At 37.2% G+C, this 22424-nt stretch overlaps 1 non-coding gene and 2 pseudogenes across 1 annotated transcript; 2 read left to right on the plus strand and 1 right to left on the minus strand.

Annotated features, from left to right (window-relative positions):
* Positions 1-4589: 4589 nt before the first annotated feature.
* LOC113832805 lies at positions 4590-4696 on the plus strand. The gene has a single exon (XR_003480279.1). It is a non-coding gene; the product is annotated as a U6 spliceosomal RNA (small nuclear RNA).
* A 13952-nt stretch (positions 4697-18648) lies between these two features.
* LOC100752885 lies at positions 18649-19860 on the minus strand (annotated as a pseudogene).
* A 27-nt stretch (positions 19861-19887) lies between these two features.
* Positions 19888-21195, plus strand: LOC103160039 (annotated as a pseudogene).
* Positions 21196-22424: the final 1229 nt, after the last annotated feature.

Here is a 22424-nt window from a genome sequence, read left to right on the forward strand (position 1 = left end):
CACTTAAGCTCAAATCTGCCTCAAAGAGTAATGGGTTGTGACAGGATTTATAGAGAAGAAAGGAAAGAAGTTGCATATTGAGTGTGTGATATGAAGGGGGACTTGCTTCTTTGGGGGAAGGGTATTGTAGGGGTGTGGATTTTGAATCTATTATATCATGCACCTGAGAGCCTAGCTTTTTATCCTCATGTCTATTCTTGGAAGACTGGCTCCTGATCCTAAGGCTCATTAGCTTTTCCTGGAAGACAGCATAAGAACTTTGCTACTGAAAGAAGTAATGCACAAGGATGTTTAGAGCTATCACAATTCATAGCTAATGGCTTATATGCCTTCACATTGTTTGTGAAACAAATCTACAATTTATAATATGGCTTAAATCTTTCTTGAATATGTCCAGCCTTAGTAATGTTGTTTTAAATACTAATGCTATAAACCACATGTTGGTTTTGTATTGCCGAAGCTCTGTATCAGAGCAGAATTCTAGGTTGGCAGGTGAAGGATATAGGTAAATTAGTGATATGATACACAAGTTCTCTTATCTGTGTTACTGTTTACCCTCAGCTCTATGAGTGCAGGTTCCTTTCTAGAATTCACAATCAGAATATGTCCATATTTTTTAATTTTTGGCAATTGGACTAGTGAGAAAAAATGTTAGTTTTAATTTTCATTTCTATAATTATAAATGAAGTTAGGGTTTTATTTTTGCCTGTGACAGTGAACAGTCTGTTCGTGTACTTTTCCAATTTTCAGAAAGCTATTCATCTCTTTTAATCTTTAAAAACTGTATTTTAGGAATAGATACTGCTTTATAAATGTCAAACAAATCGACTCTTTTGTCATTTAATATTTTCATATTTTAGCCTGAAATAATTTTATTTATGTTAAGTATCTGTATTTACTTACATTGTACTAAATGCATCCATATGAATTTTCCTATGTTTTATGTATAGTCTGAAGAACCTTCCACATTTTGGATTATCAAGATATTTATTTGTAATTTCTCCTCATGTTTATAGGATTTTTCGTATATTCTGATTTATTTCAAGCAATCATACTATTTACTCAGTGGATTAAACAACCAACTGCATTGAACTCTTAATGTTCATTATGTTTTAACAACATTTTTTAAAATCACAGCTTTCCCCAAATGCTTTAGGAAATGCTGTATGATAGATAATTTTTTAATATATACTTGGGTCAACCCAGAACCTTTTCTCTGTTTCTCTGGTATATGAATTCTTCTACTAGAAGGTTTTAAGTCAATACAAGGCTTGCTTCTCTCTTTCTATAAGTTCTTCTACCAGAATGTTTTTCAGGGTATACATTAGGCTTTAAAGTAGTAGAGTAGGCCGCGCATTGGTGGCGCACACCTTTAATCCCAGCACTTGGGAGGCAGAGGGAGGCAGATCTCTGTAAATTCAAGGCCAGTCTGGTCTCCAGAGAAAGTGCCAGGATAGGCTCCAAAGCTACACAGTGAAACCCTGTCTCAAAAAATAAATAAATAAATAAATAAATAAAATAAAATAATAGAGTAACATTCATTATTATCCTTCTCAAAGGTTTTCCTGGGTTTTTTTTTCCATGTGAATTTCAAAATCTGCTTAATATAAGAAATAAACATGGAATATTTTCCTTTGAACTAAGCCAAAATTATAAATTAACTAATATGGGGATTCTATTTAGAATGTTAGACTAAGAATAGTAGTACAATCCTATAAACTTAGCAAGCAGGAATCCAAAACTAGAGAAAGGCAAGTTCAAAGCCATCATAATACATAATATATACATAACATAATACATAACATCAATATATATAAGATCTTGTCTCAAATAACAAAAAAAGTCCCACGACAAAAATAAGATATTAAAGGCAGGGTATCATGTCTCACATTGTAAATCATGGTAAGAAGACCCAAAGTTTAAAGTCTAGGTTATACCAGGGGAACAACTCACAAGAGAACTTGGCTCAAAATCTAGAATGTGTTTTGAAATCGTCAAGTGTATTTTCATTTGGGTCAGTATTATTTTCAGTTCTTCCCAGATTGATGTTATGTATGTCAAATTAAGTTTATTTTTCCTATTATACAAAGAGTCTCTGTAGTTGTAAAATCTTCTGTGTAATGTTTATGTATCAATACACTATGAATTTATATATACTAATTTAAGAATTTCTGTATACCAATTTAGCATCTTGCTTCCTGTCATTCAGTGCTTATGATGGTTTGTTCTTAGTGTCTCTCTTGAATCCTAACAAAGATTTCTTACTTTTTCCTTCCAGTGCTTCTCTGTCTGTTTTTCTCAATTATATGATGTTAATAATTTCCTCCAATCTGATCAATCTGAGGACACATAATGGGAGGGAGACTAAAAATGCCTGTGGGCCCTTTATTTAAAATAGATTCAGACTTCAGACTGTATCTCTGTCTCTGTCTCTCTCTGTCTCTCTCCCTCTCTCTTCCCCTCTTTCTTCTTCTTCTTCTTCTTCTTCTTCTTCTTCTTCTTCTTCTTCTTCTTCTTCTTCTTCTTCTTCTTCTTCTTCTTCTTTTGCTGTTAGAGAACATCAATGCACACACACACACACACACACACACACACACACACACTGAATAAAAACATTCCTAGGTGTTAGTATGACAGAGAACAAAAATCAAGACACTTGCCTTTGTGGAACAATGGCCACTTAGCAAATGTATCCAATGTGAACTCCTGTTTTGTTAAACTGCTCAAATTAATTGTCACTATTTACTTATAAACATAGAATTTTCATTATTTGCATCTATGTATTCACTAAATATAATCATTCACAAATGATGCATGCAGAAATTTTAAGCACCATATTCTACTGTGTTGTCTTCTTTTCACTTATTTAAGTGGTGCCACCAATAACCTATTATTCTTGCCTGGCAGTCTGTCCTTCTCTTCCATGACTTTTCTCACATGGTTGCTTGTATCTGCCTCCATCTCCTGTCTTGGATGGCATGGACTGTGCCATGTTCTGAATCATGTCATTTCCTTCCCACACAAGAGAGACATTACTTGTGATCATATTATCACCAAAGTTTTAAACCCCCAAAGCTATTAGCATTTCTTTCCTTTTCCTTTCTCCTTTTCCTTTTCCTTTTCCTGTCAGGGAAACTACCATTCTCAACAGTCCTGGGAGCTTTAACAGTGGAAAGCACACTCTGAGAATAATATGCGGGACTGCTTCATAGCTGTGTAAGTACTACAGAGTGTATTTAACATCCTAGGGTGACTGCACCCTTTCTAAGTGATTCAGGTTACTATGGGACCAAAGTATTTAGCAGATACACTGTTATTGATCACAACATCTTACCAGCCTTCACACCAGCTTTTTAAGGATGATCACCTTACAGCAAAAACAAATTAATGATCAACTTCAAATACTTTTCTTTTATTTATTTAGAACATTCATTCTTTTTAAAATAAATTCATACTTTTCTAGATTTCCTTCTCCCCTCCCTCTTCCTAGTCCTCCTCCTTCCTCCTTTTCTTTTCCCTCCCTCTTCCTTTCCTTCCATCTGTTCTTTCTCTATCACTTTCTTCTTCTCTTGCCCACACCCTGCCTGCCTCATCTATTTTGCTCTTTCTTCTTTTTTCTCATGTGTTTTAAACATATGTGTAAAGAGGTGAGATAGGATTGCACTTCTGCCCTCTCCATTCTTGGTCTCACTCATTCTGAATGTTGCATTTCACTGTTGTGCATTTGATTAAACTTCATATTCTATTGACTTCTCCATCTCGCATCTTCAGCTCAGATCTTTCTTCTGAGTTATAGATGAACATATTGAAATGCTTTCTGAGTAGTTTCCATTACACAGATACCTCATTGCCAAAACTGAATCCATAATTTTCTATCACCTCCCACATCAAATCACTTATACTTCTGAGGATTTCTCTAGAAGAAACAGCAGAATTAATCCAGTTGCTAAAGACAGAAGCACAGTTTTTTATTGATATCTTCTATCCCCTCCAAGTTAACTTTGTATGCTATTAGTATCTTCAGAAATCTTTGAAGTTGGTCCATTTTTAGTCATTCTCATTATCTTTACTTGCTTAGCCCATGAACTATTTTTGTCTATTATTTTTAAATGTCATAATATGTAGCTGGAAGCTTTTTTGTGCCCCCCAGTCCAGCAACCACTTATAAAATAATCACTCTGAGGCTTAATATTAATTATGATTGTTTGGCCAGTGACTCAGGCTATTAATAACTAGCTATTACAACTTAAATTAACCCATTTCTATTAATCTGTGTATTGCCACCACGGCTGTGGCTTACTGGTAATGCCTTGGCATCTTACTTGTCCAGTGGCTATGTACTGTCTCTCAGACTCCCCCTTCTTTTTCCCTGAATCTCTGCTTAGATTTCTGGCTTGGCTATATTATGCCTGGCTATTAGCCAAATCAGCTTCTTTAATAACCAATGTAATAAAAACATATTAAAGCATACAGAAAGGCATCCCACATCATCTCCTCTTTTCTTTCTAATTTAAAAGGAAGGTTTTAATTTTAACATTATAAAATTATATATAACAAAACAGGCATCAAGCAAGAGTTACAGTTACAATATTTAGTCTATTTATATTTGACAAAATTAAAGAACACCATACAGAGAACACTAACATGGCCCCTCCACAAGGATGACATGCAAATTTGTGAAGTGTCTATAGTTTTACGAAGCCTTACAGACTACTAAAGCCAAGATTGTACCATAATTCTAAATCTTCTCAAGATTCTCCAAGAGATTAACAGGGCCCCCAATCAGCAAGAAGTAGTATTAAAAAATTACACCCAAATTCCCAAAATATTGTGTGTGTTTGTTTTTATTTAAAGGGGATTGGTTAGAAATGGTTAATGGTCATAGTCAATTTCTTTCTCAGTAAAAAAAGGGGAAATGATATAGAGATGATGAATAAAAGGTAGATAGTTAAATCTACTTTAATTAAAAAATGTTAATCTCAAAATATATTGATATCGATTTTGGTTTATTGATATAAATAAAATGTCAATCTTGTTAATCTGTATGTATATTTCTATTCTTGTTTAATGTATCGTTTATGCAACTCAATAAAAATTGTAATGTATATGCCTAACAGTATCTGTATCTTATGTTTCCTAATATCAGTTTCACAATAATAGTAAGATTATTTTCATTCTTAAAAGAGAATAGTTTCTGTTGCTGTTTCAATAGCACAATTTTTGTAGAAGAATCAACAATGTTCACTGGAGGCCAGTACAATTGTTTGAAATGTCTTGCCTACTTTAACAATTTCTTCTCTGATGAAAGATATGTGCGTGTGTGTGTGTGTGTGTGTGTGTGTGTGTGTGTGTGTGTGTGTGTGTTACACAAATTCCTGTAGGTAGAATTTTAGCTAACAGATATTGCAGATTAATAAATCATGAATTAATGAAGAATAACTGCAATTAAAATATTTATTAGACATAAACAGACTAATTCAAAAAGACATTCAAAATGCTTTACAGAGATTTTACCACTTACTGTAACATAAAACTACCAAATTATTCAACAACATGTAAGTGAACTACTTTGCTTTGACAGAACAGCCTTTAATACAAATTAGACTGAAAAAAATAAATAGCATCAAAATAGATTCACTCTGTAATTTAATGTTTTTATTAAAGAAAATCATTATTAATTGGTGAATTGGGTCATCTTATTAGTAGTACAAAATATAGGAAATCAATTTCAATGTTTTTTAAAACTTGCATTATATTTTGAAATATGCCCTGTTGCTCTAGCCATCTATTTAGAGAAATAATTAGAAATAAAATGTGGACCTGCAGCCTCAAGGCAATCTTAGTTTCTGTTAATGTTTTTAGGATCAAATAAGGCAATCCAGGCTTGCCCTAGGTTATTACCCTTTAAATTATTAAAGGCCATGTATAAACATAACAGTATTTTTACTCACTCACTGAAGGCTTGGTCCAGTAATTCACTGGAGCTTCAGAGTTACTGATATCTAGAATACCCCACACTGATAGCAAAAATGACCCTTGATCCAGAAGTCATCCACTCTTTTAGCCCTATGACAAAAGTATTCTTAGAAGCTGATGCTCCTTATACTTCCAGGGAAAACAAAATAAGTATATGATATCTGTATCTTCATTTCTTCTTTTAAAAAGTTACTTTAATCACATATCACTAAACCTACGAGTTAGCATGGGAAAACTAGAAATACCATTTACATTAAAGAGCAAATTTATGTTTTATTTTCAATTGACTATTTTTGTAGTTGTTATTGAAATGAAATTACTTTTTCCACTTTTATTGAAAATGGGTTTTCTCATATAATAAATCCTTAGTTTCTCCCTCTACTACTCCCAGTTCCTTCCCAGTTCCTCTGGATCGAATCCCTTTTTATTCCTCATTAACAAAATAAAATATGATAAACTAAACATAACAAAGTAATATATAATAACATTAAAAACAGTAACATTGAAGTTGGACAATGCAAACCAACAGAAGGAAAAGAGCCCAGGAGAAGGCATGTGAGACAGAGACTAACTCATTCCACATTCTCGGGAGTCCTATAGGAACACTAAACTGAGAGCCATAATGTATATGCAATGGGCCTGGTGCAGACCAGTACAGGCCCTGTGCTGACTGTTTCAGTCTCTACGAGTTCATATGAGCTTTAATCCTATTGATTTAGAGGGCTTTGTTCTCATGGTGTCCTCCGTCCCTTCTGGCTCTTACTATTTTTCTGCTTCCTCTTCTGCAGCTCTTTCCTAAGCTTTGAGGGGGAGCATCTGATAGAGACAACCCGATTATAGCTGAATGTTCCAAGGACTCTCCCTTTCTCTTTGAAATGCCTGACTGTGGATCTCTGTATTTGTTCCCATCTGCTACAAGAGAAAGCTTCTCTGATGATCACTGAATAAGGTACCAATCATGAATATAGCAGAATATCATTAGGAATCATTTTATCTTTACTTGTTTTTTTTTTTTTTTTAAGACCAGCAGTATTTATCTTTACTCCAGTTCTATGGGCTCTCTAGTCTATGGTTCCTGGTCACCCAAGCGGTATTGGGAATGAGTTCCATCTCATGGAGTGTCTAAAGAGTAAGTTTTAATTAAACTTCCTTTTTAGGGAAAATACGTTTTCTTGCCAATGGGCATTTGAACTCCCATACGAAGGATAGAAAAAGCTCCATTCTTATCATTAGCACAGAATTCCCAATTCATTTAAATTTATGAACAGTGATTGGTTATGATCAGGGTTAACATCTTTACTAAGGGAGTATAAATTCATCAGAGAGGGTGAAGAAGATAATTTCGCCTGTACTTGAACACTAGAAGCTAAGAAAGATGGGTGGGGCAGAGGAGGAAGATCAAGTATGAGAAGGGCTTATGAAAGTCATAGCACCCCAGCAATTGTTATCTTTATCGTCAAAAATAGGACTATACAGCAAAACAGAAAGCATTATCCAGTCCCATCCCAAATGCAGTTTATCATGAACAATTTTTTATGAAAGTTGCTACTAACAATATCTGACATCCTATCCAAATAGCTTACCAAACATTTCTTTCCAAGATATGTATCTTAGGTTAACCTAATTCTTACTTTAAGTGTTCATGGTATTTATCAAGAGTATTGTGGAGATTCTTACAGAATAAAACAAGGAAAACCACTGAGTCCTCCCTAAAGCCTCCTAGTGTACCACTCACCGACCTGTCCAAAACATTCTCCATAGTTTGATCACAATGTCACAATAATTTCTCCATATGAGAGTCCTTCTTAAGATTTGTTATGATTTGTGTGTGTGTGTGTGTGTGTGTGTGTGTGTGTGTGTGTGTGTGTGTGATGTTGGCCCTGGTCTCTGGAGAATCCTAGTAAATCACCAGCATATCCCGCCTGGACTTTGTCTCCCAAGCTTTCTTTGATCCCTTACAACTTATTTTCTACACAGAAGCTACAAATCATCTTTCTCAAACCTCAGCTTCCATCTTTCATATCTATAGTAATTCTTACTTGTTGACTGATGTAAGCTTGCCTTTGTCTGCTATCCAGCTTTACCTCTTGTGTTCCTCTTAGCTTCTTCTTAACCCAAAGACTTCTACTTTCATTCGTGACCTATTTCCATCTCTTGGAACATTACTCATCCAGCTCTGTTCTGCCTTTAGGCAGGTTCCTATTTCAAGCTGATCTCATCAAAGGTGCTGTCATTAATTCCCTCACTCATCTTCCATCCTACAACTAAGTACCACTGCTTATTCTTATGTTCTACTTTTTTTTTTCTTCAGGACCTTAATATATCTGAAATTATTACATATTTGTCTTCTAGTCTTTTGTCTCTCTAACTACAAAGGAAGTTTCCAAAAAGTATGAAAAATACTATTTTACTTTTTCACTCATCCTCAATACCTAGAAATTACTTGGTATGTATCTCAATAAATATTTATTGGGATGAGTGAACAAATAGTCACTGTCAGAAAATTTGAAGCAGGCTGCTTTGATAGCATAATTACAGAATTGCCTTGTCATCCTTAAGTTGGATATAACAAATTAAAGACAGTCTCTATTTGAAGTTAATGTATTTCCCATGTAATGTGAATTGATAAACATAATGCTGCATAAGAAAAATTAGTGCTGGGCGTTGGTGGCACATGCCTTTAATCCCAGCACTTGGGAGGCAGAGGCAGGCGGATCTCTGTGAATTCGAGACCAGCCTGGTCTACAAGAGCTAGTTCCAGGACAGGCTCCAAAGCCATAGAGAAACCCTGTCTCGAAAAATCAAAAAAAAAATTTAGCAAAGGAATGTGCTAATTCTAAGTCCTACATTACAGAAATCTGTGGCTAAATTGTTTGGCAAGTTATTTGACATAACATTGTCATAAGTACATCCTAATCTCCCAGATGGGAATCTCTTCATGTTTATGTAATTTGAATCCAATTCATTTTAAGGGATGGATCAAGATTCTTATTTAAATAACCAGCCCACACTTCCCTAAATTGGCTGACTACATTCTCTAATGGGTCAATCAAGTGAGTCCTAAAGCAGAATATTACAGTGAAAAGGAGCACTGGACAAGGACCCCAAAGGCTGGTTCTGGCTCCAGTTATCCTTGAGAATCCACCCAAACCCAGGACACACAGAGCAGAGAATAAAAAATAACGCAGCCCAATAAATAATCATGGCTTATTTTCAGTAATAATTTACTTTTAAGTACCATGTGTCAAAGTACTTGTATAGGTTGTATCTAATTTGATTGTTTCTCCCTCTGTTGGGCATGTTTTTCTCCAAAATATTTCTAGATATTTAATCATTACCCCAGCTAGTTCCACAGTCATTCATCCACATTGGAGTGTCTGGAAGGAATGCAGGATTATACTTTGAGATCCTGTGTTGAGCTCTTGACTACAGTAGTCTATTCCCAGGTTCTGGGATTTTGCTCCAACATTATCTTGCTGCCCAAACTTGGGCTTAGAAGACTTTCTAGAAAATTTTGTCTTTTGGGTTCTCATTAAAATGAGTCACATATGTGAGATCCAGCTCAGTGCCCAGCTCCTGGTGGAGGCCCTTAAATATTAATTTTTTTTTTTGCTTCTTCTGGTATACAGCCCTGTTCTTTTAAGCTTATTCCTCAAAATATATACTTTCTTTCCACAGGCACTTTAGGTCTCGTTTGGTACATGTTTGTAACAAATGGACTAGTGGGTTTTACTAAGAATAATCACTACCATTTTTATAACCATTTCTGGCAGCCAGGAGCTGTACAGTGCTCTGGATAAACTCATTACAAAAGCTCAAATTCTGCTTGTTAGGCAGTTTTTACTAAGCCTTTTAGAATCATATGACAAATTGCTCTCTTACTCTTGTGACTGCATTGGGCTTGATTGTCAAGGGACAGACAGTTCATCCCCTATTCACTGCACCACCTCTCTCCTCCCTAAATAACCTACATGATTAGAAAAAGATAGACTCATTCCTAATTCTTATTTTTAAGCACAAAAGGACTTACCTCTTCCTCCTGAGTTAAATAGACATTTGTTTCTCACTGTCTGTACCCGAGAACATGCTTTCTTGTGTTTTGGTCATATTTAGCCAAACATCTCTAGACACCTTTGACTTAGATACTCCCAAGGAATGAAAGGAAACAAACCTCTCTCCTTATGAGGAGAAACAAGAGCACAGGATTTACTTATTTTAAACTGAAGTAACCTGCAGATTAGCCCTTATCTTTTGACAGAGGAAATAATATCTGTTTTTGATTTATGGTAAATAAAAGCTCAGTAGGCATGACAGTCTGCACTGTTCATAAAGATTTCTTTCTAAATGCATCAAGCAGAGATTCGAGAATCAGATTAGAAACTAAATATTAAACACCAATTTTATGGTGTTTCTATGTAAATTCTAACTGCTAACCATGTCCAGTACAATGACTCTTCATGTGTTTCCTGGGACATCAATGAATGATGGTTTCCTAGACATTCAAAGAATCATTTCCTTTTAAGCATGCAAAATGGACTTTCAAAGTCCTAACCAAAATGAAATCCATAGGCACTGAATACAAGCCCTACCGTAACAGTCCTTTGGGAGTGGCACAGATGTATTTATCATCCTAGATACAGACCTGCCATCTCTATCTTATCACATAGCTCTCCACTCTGACATAGTGACCAAATATAACTTTTGTAATGTCATATTTTCACCTAGAATGACACGGTTGGAAATGCTGTGCTTCCATAATAGATCAGTTGCATAAAAAAGTAGAAAATATTTAGTGTCTTGTTTATCTCTAGACTGAACAAATTTCTTCTTTTATAAAAATGCTAGACTGCATTTCTCCTCTGAATGCCCTGCCATTTTAATTAGGGAAATAGAGAAAATCCTTCCATGCACCTTCTCCCTGTCCCATTTGAGCCATAATGATGGGGTCGATGCTACTGTCACAGGGATGATATTTGGTTCTGCCCTGTCACATGGATAGCTCTTTTTCTACATGTCAAAGCCACATCCATTTTTCTTTATGCTCCTAAGTAAGCCAATTAAGAGGCAAGATGAATAAATTCTCACTCCATTCAGGACAGAAAACCACAAACTGCTTACTTATGCTGCACCAGCAAATTAAACAGGGATGAACTCCTGATTATACCAGAAGGTGGGGTGACATTTTCACAATTGGCAGGAATTCCTGAGAGTGTAAATACTCTAATTTCGAACCTGGCCCAAATATGTCAGGAGCGATCTACCTTTCACATTTGAAGCACCACTCTGTCGAACTGTGGAATGGAGTGGGTTGCATTTGAAGTCAAGTTCTTAAATAAAACTTCGTCAAACTGCTTGAGGCTCTGCCTTCTCACATACAGAGGAGCCTGATTTTTCTTCTATGAACTTTTTCATCGCCCACACTTCCCTGCTTAGTATGTGTTAAGAAAAATACATTCATTTTCTAAGGTATCTTTACTTCAAGTTTAAGTTGGTAAGGATCAGATTGGGCCATTATTTTTTTCTTTACCTGGCAGTCTGAAAGCAATTGCTTGATACAGAAAATAAAGCAAGTGAAATAGGAACGGACCCCTGACATCATCTTTTTACAGATGGTTTCCATGTACCTTCACTCTGTCAGAACTATACAATTCTAAGAGAAAAGTATGTGTGGAGGCAAGCAGTTCTTGGACGTAGTGTTTTCCAAATTCTCACTATGCTGGTGTATCTTAGTGTCCTTACATTTAGGTATGATGGGCCCTCTTTTCTAAAACCTGTATCAGAGATGGGTAGTGAGAACCTGTGGTATCCATGCCTGAGCATATTTGTATATATCCAGACATGAGAGAACTTGGTTGAACTACATTTAACCATATATTTTATTCTACTGCATTTTCCTCAGAATAACCAGTTTTTGCAATTTTTATATTCATTAAATTGATTCTTTTAAAGCACAAATTTATCTGCTTTATATCAATTTTATCTTTAAGTTTCCTCTTATGGGAATACGTTTTTTTTTGTTGTTGTTTTGAATAGTTTTGAATAGTCACTGCTTTTTTATTCTTTTTTTAATTCTTTAATTACTACTCATATTTACATATCCATCCCACCCATTCCCTCACCTGCCCATCTTCCCATGTTCCCTCCTAACTTACCCCAACCCACCCCCCAACTCCTCCCCAGGGGTCATGAGGCCTCCCACCATGGACTTTCAAAGTCTGTCAAATCGTTTGGGGGAGGGCCTAGGCCCTCCTTGCTGTATCTGGGCTACAATAGTATCCCTCCATAGGGAATGGGCTCCCAAAGTCCATTGTGCTCTAGGGATAAAGACTGGCTCCACTGTTAGAGGTCCCATAGACTGTCTTGGCCTCCTACCTGGCACCCACATTCAGAGGGCTTGGTTTGGTCCAATGCTATTTCCCCAGCTTTATGACAGGGTCTCCATGCTATCAGTAGGTCAGGACCACAGTTTCTGCAGGTCTCTCTAGCCCCATCTTGGCTCCTTTGCTCATCCCTTCTCCCTCTCCACAACTGAATACCAGTAGTGTGGTTCAGTGCTTAGCTGTGGGTGCCTGTTTCTGCTTCAAACAGCAACAGGATGAGGCTCCTCTAGCTCTCTCTGCCCTTCTCTAGCTCTCTCTGCCCATTCAATCTTCTCTTGGGGTCTTCCTTGATTCCTAGCTCCTCTGGTAGAGTTGATTGTAGACTAGTGATCCTTTTCTCTATGTCTAAAAATCAAAAATGAATGAGTATATACTATATTTATCCTTTTGTGATTGGGTTACCTCACTCAGGATGGTATCTTCTAGTTCAATCCATTTGCCTGTGAATTTCAAGATTCCATTGTTTTTGTTTTTGTTTTTTTTTTCCACTAAGTAGTGTTCCATTGTGTAAATACACCACATTTTCTCTAGTTGAGGGGTATCTAGGTTGCTTCCAGTTTCTGGCTATTACAAATAATGCTGCTATGAACATAGTTGATCACATGTTCTTATTGTGTGACTGTGCATACTTTGGGTATATGCCCAAGAAAGGAATTGCTGGATCTTAAGGTAGACTGATTCCTATTTTCCTGAGAAATCACCATACTGATTTCAAAAGTGGTTGTACAGGTTTGCACTCCCACCATCAATGAAGGAGAGATCTTCTTTCTCCACATCCCCTCCAGCATAGATTGTCATTGGTGTTTTTAATTTCAGCCATTCTGACAGAAGTAAGATGGTATCTCAGAGTGGTTTTGATTTGCATTTCCCTGATGGCTAAGGATGTTGAATACTTTCTCAAGTGTCTTTCAGCCATTTTGGATTCCTCTGTTGAGAATACCCTAATTAGTACTGCATTCCAACTTTTAATTGAATTGTTTGGTGTTTTTGTGGCTAGCTTCTTGTGTTCATTGTATATTTTGGTGATCAGCCCTCTGTAAGATGTAGGGTTGGTGAATATCTTTTCCCATTCTGTGGGCTGGTGTTTTGTCTTGCTGACTGTGTCCTTTGCTTTACAGGAGCTTCTCAGTTTCAGGAGTTCCCATTTATTAATTGTCTACCTCAATGATTGTGTTACTGGTGTTATGTTCAGGGTACCACCTACCTTCTCTTCTAGAAGGTTGAGTGTGGCTGAATTTATGTTGAGGTCCTTGATCCACTGCGATTTAAGTTTTGTGCATGGCAATAGATACGGATCTATCTGCAGTCTTCTACATGTCCATATCCTTTTATTCCAACACAATTTGTTGAAGATGCTTTCTTTTTTCCATTGTATAACTTTAGCTGCTTTGTCAAAAATCAGGTGTTCGTAGGTGTGTGGGTTAATATTAGGGTTTTCAATTCAATTCCATTGGTCTACTATCTATCTTTATACCAATACCAAGCTGTTTTCAGGTCCATGGCTCTATAATAGAGCTTGAAGTCAGGGATGGTGATGTCTCCAGAAGTTCCTTTATTATACAGGGTTGTTTTGGCTATCCTGGGTTTTTTGTTTTTCCATATGAAGTTGAGTATTATTCTTTCAAGGTTTGTGAAGAATTGTGTTGCGATTTTGATAGGGATTGCATTGAATCTGTGATTGCTTTTGACAAGATTGCTATTTTTTCTATGTTGATCCTACCTATACAAGAGCATGGGAAATCCTTCCATTTTCTGGTATCTTCATTAATTTCTTTCTGTAAAGACTCAAAGTTCTTACTATACAGGTCTTTCTCAGTTTTTTGTTAGTATTACCCCAAAATATTTTATGTTGTTAGTTGCTATTGTAAAGGGTGATATTTCTCTGAATTCTTTCTCAGCACATTTATCTTCTGTATATAGTAGGGCTACTGATTTTTTTTTTTGAGTCAATCTTGTATCCTGCCACTTTGCTGAAGGTGTTTATCAACTGTAGTAGTTCCCTGGTAGAGTTTTTCCCAGTCACTTATGCAAACTATCATATCATCTGCAAATAGTGAAAGTTTGACTTCTTCCTTTCCAATTTGTATCCCTTTGAGTTTCTCTCCATTTAGTTTGATGTTGGCTGTTGGTTTGCTGTATATTACTTTTATCATGTTTATATATGTTCCTGTTATTTCTGATCTCTCCAAGACCTTTATCATGAAGGGATGTTGGATTTTGTCAAAGGCTTTTTCAACATCTAATGAGTTGATCATGTGGCTTTTCTTTTTCAGTTTATTTATATGGTACATTACATTGATGGATTTTTGTGTGTATCCCTGCATTCCTGGGATAAAGCCAACTTGATCATGGTGGATGATTTCTCTGATGTGTTTTTGGATTTGATTTGCCAGTATTTTGTTTAATATTTTTGCATCAATGTTCATGAGGGATATTCATCTGTAATTCTCCTTTTTTGTTGTGTTTTTTTGTGTGGCTTGGGTACCAAGGTAATTGTAGCCTCATAGAAGGAGCTTGGCAATGTCACTTCTGCTTCTATCTGTGTGGAACAATTTGAGGAGTACTGGTATTAGATCTTCTTTGAATTTCTGGTAGAATTCTGCACTGAAACCATCTGGTCCTGGGATTTTTTTGGTTGGGAGATTTTTGATTACTGCTTCTATTTCATTAGGGGTTATAGGTCTGTTTAAATGGCTTATCTGTTCTTGATTTAATTTTGGTAAGTGATATCTATCTAGGAAATTGTCCCTTTCTTTAGATTTTTGAATTTTGTGGAGTACTGGTTTTCAAAATATGACCTGATGATTCTCTGGATTTCTTCAGTGTCCATTGTTATGTCCCCCTTTTCATTTCTGATTTTGTTAATAGGCATGCTCTCTCTATACCTTTTGGTTAGTTTGGATAAAGGTTTGTCTACCTTGTTGACGTTCTTTAAGAACCAATTCTTTGTTTTAATTGAGTCTTTGTGGTGTTTTCCTAGTTTCTACTTTACTGACTTCAGCCCTCAGTTTGATTATTTCCTGGCATCTACTCCTCCAGGGAGAGTTTGCTTCCGATTGTTCTAGAGCTTTCATTTGTGCTGTTAATTCTCTAGTGTGACTATCCTCCAGTTTCTTCATGTGGGTATTTAGTGCTATAAACTTTCCTCTTAGCACTGCTTTCAAAGTGTCCCTAGATTTGAGTATGTTGTGTCTTCACTCTCATTAAATTCTGGGAAGTCTTTAATTTCTTTTTTTATTTCTTCTTTGACCCAGGAATGGTGCGATTGCAAATTATTATATTTCCATGAGTTTGTAGAGTTTCTGCAATTTGTGTTGTTGTTGAATTCTAACTTTAAAGCATGGAGGTCTGATAAGATACAGGGGTTTATTCCAATTTTTTGTATCTGTGGAGGTTTGCTATGTTGCCGAGTATGTGGTCAATTTCAGAGATGGTCCATGTGGCACTGAGAAGAAGGTATATTCTTTTGTGTTTGGATGGAATGTTCTATAGATATATGTTAAAACCAATTGGGCCATAACATCTGTTAGTTCTTTCATATCTTTGTTTAGTTTCTGTCTGGTGGTCCTATCTAGTGGTGAGGGCAGGGTGTTGAAGTCTCCTACTATAAGTGTGTGAGGGGTTTTTTGTGTGATTTGAGGTTTAGTAGTGTTCCTTTTACGAATGTGGGTGCCTTTGTATTTGGGGCATAGATGTTCAGGATTAAGACTTCATCTTGATGGACTTTTCCTGTGATGAGTATGAAATAACCTTCTTCATCTCTTTTGATTGATTTTAGTTTGAATTCTAATTTGTTAGATATTAGGGTGCTACACCAGCTTGTTTCTTGGGTCCATTTGATTGGAAAATCTTTTCCCAACCCTTTACTCTGAGGTACCCTTTACTCTGAAGTTGAGATATTTTTCTTGTATGGAGCAGAAGGATGGATTTTGTCTTCATATCCATTCTGTTAACCTGTATCTTTTTATAGGCAAGTTAACACCATTGACATTGAGGAAATTTAATGAGCATTGATTGTTGATTCTTGTTTGTTTTGGATTTGGTGGTGGTGGTGTTATTGTGTGTGGATTTCCCCACTTTTTGTGTTTGGTAAAGTGGGATTATTTATTGCCTATGGTTTTTGAGCACAGTTAACTTCATTGGTTTGGAGTTTTCCTTCCAGTAATTTCTGTAGGGCTGGATTTGTGGATATGCATTGCTTAAATTTGGTTTTGTCATGGAATATCTTGTTTTCTCCATCTATAGTTATTGAAAGCTTTACTGGATATGGTAGTCTGTGTTGGCATCCATGTTCCCCTGGCATTTGTAGGACATCTATCCATGATCTTCTGGCTTTCAAACTTTCCATTGAGACTCGGGTGTAATTCAGATAGGTCTGCCTTTATATGCTACTTGGCCGTTTTCTTTTGCTGCTCTTAATATTTTTTCTTTATTCTGTAAGTTTGGTGTTTTGATTATTATGTGGCAAGAGAACTTCTTTTGTGGTCTAATCTATTTGGTGTTCTGTAAGCTTCTTCTATTTTCATAGGCATATCCTTCTTTAGGTTGAGAATGTTTTCTTCTATGATTTTGTTGAATATGTTTTCTGTGTCTTTGAGCTGAATTTTGTCACCTTCTTCTATACCTATTATTCTTAGGTTTGGTCTTTTCACAGTATCCCATATTTCCTGGATATTTTGTGTTAGGGATTTTTTGGACTTGAGATTTTCTTTGATGGATGAATGTATATCCTCTAATGAGTCTTCAACACCTAAGATTCTCTCTTTCATACCTTGTTTTCTATTGGTTATGCTTACATCAGAGGTTCCTAATCATTTACCCAGCTTTCCTATTCCCAGCATTCCCTCATTCTGTGTTTTCCTTATTGTTTCTTTTTTTTCTTTTCTTTTTTTTTTCTTTTACTTTTGGGGTTTTATTTTAAGATAACCAGCTAGGAATCATTTTAATGGTGGGAAAATTATAATGAATTATTCAAGATCAATATTTAATTGTTCATCCAGGCATGGAGGCTCATGCCTGTAATCTCAACACATGGGAAGTAACGGATCAGGAATTATTCAAGGACTTTATGGGATGCATGTGACCATGCTTCATACAAACAAAAACTCTAACCTCTTCAAGTAAATTAAGCCTTTGCAAGATCTGGACACTTTCTCTTTGAAAAGTTCGTTCATTTCTGAATCTTTTACAGTAACTGAGTTTTAGCTGGGCACAGCAGTCCCGCCTGCCAAGAAAGCTAGAGCTCAGGATCCAAGGCCAGCCTCAAAACCACCACGTAGAGCAAAATACAAACCCCTATTTCCATTTGTTTATATGGTTTATATAACCATTGAATACGTTTTCTTAAACTGGAATGTCTTGAAGTCTGAGACTTTTTTTTTTTTTTTTTTTTTGGTTTTTCAAGATAGGCTTTCTCTTTGTAGCTTTGAGCCTATCCTGGCACTCGCTCTGGAGACCAGGCTGGCCTCGAACTCACGGATCCGCCTGCCTCTGCTTCCTGAGTGCTGGGATTAAAGGCGTGCTCCACCAACGCCCGGCTCTGAGACAAATTTTTATCAATTGGAACACTATCTTTAAGAGAAATTCTAATGGCTTGACCATTATTTATACTTACGAATGTTGGGAAAATTAATTCGTGATCTTCCTTCCTCTAGCTTCACTGCTGATGTGCTCCTTTGTGACTACTCAGCAGCTGTCAGTCACATTCTGAGCATCCCCACTCCTGTTGGAACTCACTATCCTAATAGTGGGTAGCAGAGCTTCCCTGGGACTACTGAGTAAAAGAAGCCACAGCTTCTTATCACCGGCTCCCAGGCCTACTAATCAATCTTCTATACTTGCCCTTCACTCTGACAAAAAAGGAAATAAAGACCATGAAAGGACGGACAGTAAAAACTGTTTTAGCTGGGCGGTGGTGGCACATGCCTTTAGTCCCAGCACTCAGGAGGCAGAGGCAGGGGGCGATCTCTGTGAGTTCAAGGCCAGCCTGACTTACAGAGTGAGTTCCAGAACAGCCAAGGCTACACAGAAAAACCCTGGCTCAAAACAAACAAAAAAGCAAAAATGGGGGAAGGTGCTTTTAAGTAATTTTTTTAAAAAAACCACCTTCTTAAAGACCATCACCATTTGACTTTTTGAGGCGTACACCCAGAAAGGTTCAGTTCTGCTGTCTGGGATTTCACTTCAGATCTGACCACATGATGTGGGGGATGGATCCGAGGACTAGAGACCCTCAAGAAGACTCGTTTCGTCCTGAGTGGCTCTCAACACGACTGCTTTACTGGAAGGGAGTTCAGGAGCTATAATACTTGAGGAGATTCTCATCGGTAGGCTTTAGAATTTTCTTGTCTGCTATATTCACCACCCAACCAGGAGCAAGACCAAAGAAAATCTGCCTTGGATCCTTCCGAGCTCTGAGAATTCTGAAAAGTTCATCTTTCCTGATATCGAGAAGAACGTAGTCATACTTCATGGCGAGTTCAAGTCTTGCTTGGGGAAAATTGGCAGGGTCAGCCAGGTACCCCCGGTTTTTTGCATCTGTGTAATAGGGCACCAGTGCTTCAGGTGGGAACATTCACTTTGGAATGGGCTGTCCCCGAAGAAAGGAAGGAACAGGCTTGCACAGGATTTCCAGACTTCTTGGGTCATAGAAGGCTGTAGTAACAACACTGCCATTTCTTTCAATCACAGCAATGGCTAATTCTGAAGCCAACTGCACCTCAATATTCACTTTTGCTTGAAAAGTATCAGCGCCCTCTTCAACCAGCTGGACCCCATAATCCCTTTTATGTGATTGAATGTTCACACCTCTCCCACTGACAAGCTGAGTTAAGTCAATAGGTTGCCTTGGATCAACTCGCCTTAAATCAATGAGATACTGCAGTCTCCTGAGACTCAAAGGCTGATACTGATGCTTGAAACTATGTCCTTCATTGAATCCGTACTTTGGGATTTGGATGTAAAACGGAGTCTGCCCTCCCTCAAAGCCCAGCCAGGGCCAAGTTCCTCTCTGTCTTTCTCCTTTATGGCCTCTGCCACATTTCCTACCTCTTCTCTGCTCTCTTGGACGATGTTACCGCTTTTTTTGGAGTCAGCGCTGGGCTTCAGGTTGGCCAGGCTCACTCGTGGCAGGGAGGTTGAGTAGGTCCAGGCTGGCCCTGCTGCTACGCACCATGCCAGGCATGACCCATGATTTCACCAAGGGCCTTCTTTATAGTTTCTAATACTGCTTTCAAACTGTGAATCGTTTGAATTGTTTCCTTCACTTGTTTGGTTGTATTTTCTTGCCCTTCTTTAGATTCTTTAAGAGATTCGTTTATTTCTTGCATTTTTTGGTTTGTCTTTTGTTTTTTTTTTTTTGCTCGTTTTTTTCTTCTATTTTTAAAACATATATAATATATACATACATTTAAAAGAAATACATTCAGTACTTAAGAAAGTAAAGTGAACAGAAATAAAGAAGTTACTAGAAATAGAGATGAAATAAGCCTATTAGAAAATACATTTACAGGAGAAGGCCTTTGGTGTTACTATGGTTGAGCAGGGTGAGCCCTCCCTCTGGCTCTAGATAAATGTAACACAACCATTTAATGTACCCTAGGAAAGGCTGCCGAGGTCATCTTTGACAAAGGATATGGGTTGGGTATTGTCAAAATAGTTCTGAGAACCAAATCTTGTAGTGGAATGGAATTTTCTACTTCAGGCCATGCTTTCACTGACACCTGAAAAAGACATCTGACAATCTAGTGACCAATCACAAGGTCTATAACTATGGGCTTAACTGCACCCCAGAAATGGAACACAGAATCTTAGCACAAAAAATTTCTTGGGAGAATAAGTTGCCTCGAGGGTTGAAACTGACTATTGATACCAGATTTGTAGCAAACACAGGGAAGAAGAGTAGAAAATCAAATTCCTTTGTGCTGGCTAATTTTATGTCCACTTGACAAAACTAGTGTCATCTGAGAGCAGGGAACCCCATCTGAGAAAGTGCCTCCAGAAGGCTGGACTGTAGGCAAGCCTATCGATAGTTTTCTTAGTGATTGATGTGGAAGGACCCAGTCCATTGTGGGTGATACCATACCAGGGCTACCGGTCCTGACTTGGAAAATGAAGCAGGCTGAGCAAGTCAAAGGGAGTAAAGCAGTAGGCAGCATTCCTCCTTTACCTCTGCATCAGCTCCTGTCTCCAGGTTCTCACCCTGTTTGAGTTCCTGTCCTTCCTTCCTTCAGTGTACTATAGATGTAGAGACATAAGCCAAATAAACTCTTTACTCCTTAACTTGAATATGGTCATGCTTCATTATACCAATAGTAATCCAAACTAAGACAGCCTCCTAGAAATGGGATTGTTTTAATATTGGTAGTAATGTTGATACAGAGTCTTCTGGGCAAACCATGTATGGATGGGGTGTATTGGCCTTTAAAGGTGGGCTTGCTGGCTATAACATGAGTTTTGACACAGCCAAATCCAAACTGTCTCAGAATAATTTGCCTCTTGGAAAGCTTTGGAAGGCTACAGACTTCTAACTACATACTCATGTGAATGGTAGTACTGAATTTGGAGGCTCTGTGAGAAAGTTAATTAGAAGATTGAAACATTAGAAAACATTGCACGGACAATTGGCAATAACACTCACTTTGGCATCATTGCTAAAAAAACTAAGCTGCATTGTAGAACTTTTCTATTAGCCAAAGTAAATAATGATGGCTTAATCGGACTGGGTTATATGCAGCCCCTCCAACCAGGAGTGAGATTGATCCTCTCAGTGTTCATAGATAGAAAGGATTTTAATGCAGGAAGTCCCAAAGTTGGGTTGGGGTGTGAGATGGAAGCTTAATGTGGTTTGTCCCTGGAAGTAAAATAAATCCACCCATGTTTTCTGCCTTAAAATTCTATGAAATTTCTAGTGTAAACTTTGTCTTCTTCCAAAGACATTGCCATCCTTTTCACTCTGAAGTCCATCCTAAAGGAGGTCCTTGAAGGCATGCCTGGAAACTGTCATGTTTGTACCACAGTTCAACTAAGTGCTGCAGAGTTCATTTAAATATGTTCCTCAGCAGCAATGTAGTGACATGTTAAAGAAGGGGATCTGACAACCCAGTTTGTACATCAATCACTCCACCTTTTTATGACCTTTTGTTATATAAGTCTCAATATTGCAGTGAGATCACTATAAAATCAACCCATCATATTTGGAAAAATTTGGAAAAACAAAGAAAATACTTTTCGAAAACACATGCCTCCTCAAATGAATTATTGATTTTGGATATAAACAGTCTATGGGTTGTTTATTTCTTTCATTTTCACTTCATGTTGATGATTTGACTAAGAAAAATCCAGTATGAAAGTTTGTTTCAATGCATTGGGAAGTGTTTTTTGAACACACATTTACCAGATCTCTAAGGAATTGCGATTTTAACAAAAGAACATGTAAGAGGTCACTCATAAAAGAAAGCCTGCATGGGCATCAACAAATAATTTCTGTAGTTGCTAAATTTGTAAATGTATAGGGCTGAAATGGAGATGAGCTCCATGCTCTTTGGGCCAAGTACAGCTCGGCATTCTCCTTCAGCTGCTTCAGTTCTGTACAAGTCTCTTTGTCCAGCCACGAGCTCAAACAAAAAGAATGAAAGCTCATTTTATTTATTACCCTGATTTAGGAAATCCTTCAAATCAGCAATGCGATAAATACAAGAGAGAAATTTTTCTACCTCTTGAAGTTTTCACAGCCTGAAGTCTAGGGGAAGCATTTTCCTACTGTATTGTGCTGGTGATTTACCACCTCTATTCTACAAACAAGACATGTTGCTTCTGGCTGCAGAATATAAGCTAGCCTCTGGGTCTCCTGAAGCTTAGAAGAAAGGGAAGGTGTATATATTGAGTCCTCTAGTCTTATTAAACTTATAAAAGTGTTAACCTCTCATCATATGTAATGTACACACACACACACACACACACACACACACACACACACACACACACACACACACCAGCTTTTGAAAATGAGATAGGATAATTTTCTCTTACTTTGTCTACTCATTATGGGTGTTCTATCAACATTTGCTT

This window comes from Cricetulus griseus, assembly GCF_003668045.3.
Source record: "Cricetulus griseus strain 17A/GY chromosome 1 unlocalized genomic scaffold, alternate assembly CriGri-PICRH-1.0 chr1_1, whole genome shotgun sequence".
Lineage (NCBI taxonomy): Eukaryota > Metazoa > Chordata > Mammalia > Rodentia > Cricetidae > Cricetulus > Cricetulus griseus.